We start from the raw sequence: 6348 nt of genomic DNA on the forward strand, positions 1-6348 counted from the left end.
GATTTCTTTTCTTTTCTTTTCGTTTGTTTTTGCAGAAATAGATAACTAAACATAGTCACTGTTGGGTCCTGGGGTTGGGCAAATAATGGAGATCAGAACACTGAAGTCAGATAACAAGAAGCATGCTTTATTCCATCACCATGGGGTACCAGAGCTTCTAACTAGTTAGGGCTACAGGTTTCAGTTCAGGATTCAACACTGTGACCCCAAACAGAGGGAGTAGGTTCTTTGTCAAGCAAAATATTTTGGAATAGAACTGTTGTATGATTCAACAACATTCCTTCACAACTTTCTCCTTGCCTTTTAAAAGTACCTGTCAATTAAAGGAATGTGGAAATTCTAAAGACACCAATATTCATTTTTATTGGTCAAAAAAGGTTAGAGGGGAGGAGATTGTGGAGGAAGAGTCCAAAGGGATAGGAGATTAGGATCAGAACAGAGACAAAAGTACACCCTGAGTTCCAGGTGAAAGAGTGAGAATCAGGCAGGAGTAAGGGCTGTGAGTAAGCAAAGGGATTCTTCTTACACATTGAGGAGAATGAGTGCTCAGTCCTGACACTGGGCATGCACCTGACTCAAGTTCAAGTTCCAAATATGTATCAGCTCCTACTACGTGCTACAGGTGAGGACATGGGCATGTGTTGCATGGACCACAGGAGACAGCCCTTCATGGGACTGTGTCCACTCATACTGAAAAGTTTAGGAAATCATTTGAATGAGAATACAAATTATTTTAAGACTCCCTGACTTTGTTTTGTAATAGTGAATTTTACTGCGTAGAAATAATTTATTCTTTATAAACTTTGGAGCGAGAAGATTTTTTTTAAAACACCAGAGCTATTTTATCTATGAAAAGGACAAATGGTCTTTGGTGGAATTAGCAGTTTAACCCGTGGGTGTCAAGGTACAAAAATGATGCAAGTGTTAGCGCCTAAGAGCCGAGCTGGTAGGCTGTGTCCATTGCATGTTCAGTGTTCAGAGATATCTGTTGCCCCTATACTCTTCTGCAGTGACCTAGTGCTGGGGGGGGGGTTGGGGGGATTATGGCTCTCTTTGTGTCTGATGCAGTCCTCATGCCTCCTCTCTTTCAAAGCATTTATGTCGGAGGGGACAATTGACTGACCTGCCCAGCATTTAGGTTTGGCCGGGTTTTCTCTTAACTATTTTTGTGTCTGAATCTAAGTCTGGTTGCTCTGAAGAAATGGTGTGCTGGTAGATAAACTATTCAGTATTGTTAAGATGAAACTTGTAAGCATCAGAAGAATTGTGGTTCTGTTCAGAAGTCGTTAGCTTGAGGTTTTAGAATCACCTTGGAAGTCCCATAGGCCCTAATACCAGTTGCATAAAGGAGGTAAGGGGGTTTATGTTGTTTTTGCTTTTGTTGTATTTTTATTTCTCTAAAAATATGGACAAAGGTGCTCATGGCGGCACATACCTTTTAATTCTAGTGCTTAGGAGGCAGAGGCAGATGGATCTTTTTGAGTTCAAAGCCACCCTGGTCTACATGTTGAGTCTTAGGTCAATTAGAGTCACACAGTAAGATCCTGTCTCAAAAAAATTGGGCAGAGATTTATTTTTTGGTCTTTCTTGCTCATGTTCATGGTCTCCTCATGGCAGCACCTTCATCACCATCAATGGTTGACTGGGGTGAGTATGTGGATATCATCTCACAGACCAGGTGTTCTGAGCAGGGTTTCACTTTGGTTCCTCATCTGCTGACGTAATTTGCTGCTGGCATTTTCTATGTTATCAAGGCTTTGGATTATCAGAAGCAAGATACAAGTGGAAAGAACCAAAGCTTCCCAGAAATGGTAAAGTACCTTTATCACAAATAATTGTCCTCATCACCCCAGGGAACCACCCTTGGTCTTATCAGACACTTGAACTGAAGAGGAGGATTGCTGAGGACAGTCAATGCTTACACAGTGGGTGGCTATAGGAATCACTGGGCAATCTTATCACCATAGTTCCTTGTACCTCAACTGGAATTACTTGACTGTTTTTCTAAAAAGGTGTTGGTACGGAGAACGCCGTTCATTTGCTCTTTCATTTGGTCAATAACTCTTACTATGAACATCAGCAGTGGAAACAAATCTCATGACATTTATGTGGCACTTGAGAATGATGGTGATTAAAGTAAGGAATAAGAACTATTAGGATTGCCATGGGGGTCCCCAGGGAGGAAGGGGGTTGATGACTTTGAGTAAAATAGATAAGGCACAGCTCTGTCTGACCATCTGGAAACCTTACCTTTGCTACCCTGACTTGCCTTTGAGTTCCTCCTCCTGTCCCCAGGCAAGTGTTATCTATCACAGGAGGGATTAAGAAGACAAATTGCAGAGCTCTCTGCAACAGTTATCTGTCCTCCCTTCCCTTTGCCAGTGATGAAATTAGGGCTCAGAGAAGTGGCCTGACTTGCTCCCAGTTTTACAGCTGGTTACCCCCTGTTACAGGTAGTGTTCATTGTGAGGGTTACCTACCGGTGAGTGGAACACTAGTCGCCTTTGAATTGGTAGAGCCCCAGTTGGATGTTCCTGGTCTCACATGTGATCCACACTGGCATCACCCAGGTTCTCCAGGCTCCAGAAGTTACCTTCCATTTAGAACTTGGTGAAAGCTCCCATTCCAGTCCCTCATCAGCACAAGCACAGTGCTCATTGGCCTTCTCTTACCTCCTCTTAGCCTAGCTACTGCCCTGGGCTTTTTATGAGTGGGTTGCAGCAGCTTCAAAAATGCCAGATTGGCTTACATTGTTTATTTCTGACTGTGGGCACAGTTCCTTTTCTAAGCATCCTTAAGACCAATCGATGTAGTTAACAAAACAGTAGCAAAGGTTTGAAGAGAGCAAATGGGAATTGCTCCAGGAAGGGGAAATGGACCTGTGTATGAATTCTGGCTAGAGTTCCCTGGTAGAGCCCTTACAAGGGGGTTCTTGTTGTCAGTTTTTCTCTTCTAAACTTTTACTAAGATCACTCCAGTACACGATGACATTTGACTGTGTTCCTGCTACCTCAGTGTTGACTCTGAGGTCTTCATTGGGCTTAAAATGTTAAGAAACCTTCCTTTCGCCAGAAAGATCCTTTGTTAGGAGTGAAAGATCACCATGGCCAAAGTCCTTCAGAGAAGTTTCCCCTTCATAGTCTCAGGTTTTCCATTTTAGATTTCACATTGGACCTTGTTTTTATATAATTCAAATGTTCCACATAAGAAGACTGTTGCCTTTACTGCAACAACAAGCTGGCTTCTTCTTCTCCCATATCCACTAGTCAGCCATCAACTAGTTCTTACTGGGCCAAGTGTCTGAATGTCTCCTTCTATGCTAATCTAGAGCTATTCCCCCACTTTTTTATTATTATTATAAGGGACTTTCCATTGCCATCTTCAGATCTTGTTTCAAACCAAATCTTTCCTGAAGTATGACTTCACTTCCATCTAACCAACACTTATGTCATGAATTTGAATGGTCTCTTGCCATATTCCGTCACCTCTGTGTGTTCCCCTCCGACTTAGAATGTTCTTTAGAGGCACTTCCACCTTCCTTCGCTCACTGTTGCCTCTGTCCATGTTGCTTCGTTAGACAAATATATTCTCTGCAGACAAAGTCAGTGTTTATCCCTCAAATATTACCCTATGGGTTATCCTTACTATTTTGCCTTTTTTTTTTTTATTGATAATGTCCTCCGTTTGATCTTTTGGCTGATATGTTCAAGTTTTGTAACCGTTGCTTGTCATGTAGACTTGAGTATGAAATTTGAAGGTGAAGTTCCCATCTGAGGACATTAGATCTTGTTTGACATGAGAAAATTTCAACTTCAGATATTATGTGATGAGTTCGATCATAAAACCCAATGTGATAGTTGTACAACAGGGCACTGGAGGCTGAACCGAAGACAGGTTTTTTTTTGTTTTGTTTTGTTTTTTTTTTTTTTTTTCTGGGAAGACTGCCTGGCTTATGGAGTGGTGAGAGCTGTTGGGATCAGAAGAAGGGAACTGTAATTGGAATCTGAAAGCCATGAGAGGTCTTGCAACTAAATGGTTTCACTGAGAGCAAAAGATGAACTAAGGGAGAGAAGTTGGGAAGGCCTGGGCCTCCATTCCTGCAAGCCAGACTAAAAACACATGAATATGAGCAAGGGAGGGCCGATGAGAGCAAGGAAAGAAGACTGAATTTTTCAAATGTTAGCTGAGCTGAACTGGGTTACTTAAAAAAAAAATTAGGACAGCCGGGCGGTGGTGGCGCAGGCCTTTAATCCCAGCATTCAGGAGGCAGAGGCAGGCAGATCTCTGTGAGTTCGAGGCCAGCCTGGTCTACAAGAGCTAGTTCCAGGACAGGAACCAAAAAGCTACGGAGAAATCCTGTCTTGAAAAAATCCAAAAGAGAAAAAAAATAAAAAAAGAAAAAAATTAGGATAGTAAAAATCAGATATGAACATACCCAATATATATCTTCATTGATTGTCCTTATGACAAACCTTAGCCTACCTTTCTTTTAATTGTTAATAACATGTGAAATTTGTAGAACTTTGATGTTTCAGGCTTTGAAACATCAGAACAGTACGTTTTAGTTTCTTCTCTTTTTCTTTCTTTCTTTCTTTCTTTCTTTCTCTCTCTCTCTCTCTTTCTTCCTTCCTTCCTTCCTTCCTTCCTTCCTTCCTTCCTTCCTTCCTTCCTTCCTTCCTTCCTTCCTTCCTCAACTTTTTTGAGACAGGGTTTCTCTGTAGCTTTGAAGTCTATCCCAGACCCTAGCTCTTGTAGACGAGGCTGGCTTCGAACTCATAAAGATCTGCCTGTCTCTGCCTCTCGAGTGCTGGGATTAAAGGCAAGGGCCATCACCGCCTGGCTTTGGTTTCTTAATAACTTAATTGTCTTTTCCTCAGTGAGAGGAAAGACATCTCCAATCTGATAAATTAACAAAAGTAACCCATAAAAGAAATCTAGAACCCTTCTATCTAATATCAAGCCACATCTCTGGGTATGGAAACATGAACATATCCATGCAGAGCTAACATAACTGACAATACAGCATGACCAAGGTCAGTGCTGGATGACCTTGGAGTCAAAGAATGTGTGTCCCCATCCAACTTTTACTCATACTTGTATGATCTGGCAAGTGACAAGGTGCTTTTTTGGGTCTGTTTTCCCATCTGTTAAATGAGAGTTGGTGATAATAGTATTCTCCTTACAGAGGCATTGAGAAATTTGAATAAATAAGTACATGTAAAACTTATGGAGGAATGTCTGGTACACAATGCTAGGCAAGTTCCAGTTATTATTATGATTATATTTCCGGTCATCTGCTTGCTATAGATTCATGTTAAATGGTGTTTAAGGTGGGGGGGGGCTGAAGATTTTATTGTTGATCAGTTTGGCAAATATTAAAAGTTGGGTTTTAATTGTGAAGAATTGTGTGTGTGCATCTATACGTATTATGTTCACATACACATGTCTACAGTGGTTTTTATGGTGTGCTTATTAATTTATTACGCAAGAGTAGATTGAATGTTCTTTTTCAATAATGCTGAAAATATTCTGCTCATGGGGCAGGTTCTTTCTCATCTTAATAAACAGGATTAGAATATTACCCATATGTGGGAACAATTTCAGTGAACGTGTGGGCCCTTGGCGTTCCCTTTATATTAGGGCTAAAGGAACATTTTAATTTTCTCTTTGTTATGTTCCAGGCACATGTCGAACTGTATTGGGAATATCACTATGAAATAAAGGGGTTCTTGCAATTCAGCACCTCCTACACACAGCTAATTAAACAGAACAAGAGGCAAGGAGCAGACAAGAACGGAGCTCATAAATATCACACATTTTTATTAATAACCCACAAATGAACTTAATTAAAACTGCATTTTCCATGAGTTACAGTCTCACAAATTTGTTCCCTTGTCTGAAGGCTCCAGCGGGAGTGGAAATGTCCTGGAATTTTAATACAAGGAGACTCCCTGTTGCCTTAACCCACTCTTTCATTATTTTGCCAGATCTCACTCAAACCTCTCGAGTCTTATGGATCCAAGTGTTTGCACCTTCTGTTTAGCTGATACTTAGGCATTAGCATCTACACGTTGTCCCTGTGCTCATTGGAACTCCAGAGGAGCCTGTGGTCATGGTGATATGACACTTTAAAGATTTACACCAGAGGCTGAGGAGAGAGAGAGCTCAATCCGTGGTTACAGCACTGAGGCTCCTCAGTGCCCACATAAAAAAGGGGTAGCATGGCGGGGTATATCCAAAGCCTTAACCCTGGGAGGTGAATAGGAGGAGGATCCCTTGAGCTCGACGACTGGCTAGTCTTCCTAAATCGTGGACTCCAGGTTCAGCGAGAGAGCCTCTCTCAAACAC

General features: G+C 41.5%; 1 long non-coding RNA gene across 1 annotated transcript in view; it reads left to right on the top strand.

Moving 5' to 3' along the window:
• The first annotated feature begins 480 nt into the window (after positions 1-480).
• The window catches only part of LOC126497528 (uncharacterized), a 39323-nt gene continuing 33455 nt past the window's right edge, over positions 481-6348 (top strand). The window contains exon 1 of the long non-coding RNA XR_007590637.1: positions 481-622. This is a non-coding gene — a long non-coding RNA (uncharacterized lncRNA). The remainder of the gene's footprint in view (positions 623-6348) is intronic.

Source organism: Alexandromys fortis, unplaced genomic scaffold (genome assembly GCF_014885135.2).
Source record: "Alexandromys fortis isolate MF-2015 unplaced genomic scaffold, M_Fortis_MF-2015_v1.1 scaffold_24, whole genome shotgun sequence".
NCBI classification, from domain to species: Eukaryota; Metazoa; Chordata; class Mammalia; order Rodentia; family Cricetidae; genus Alexandromys; species Alexandromys fortis.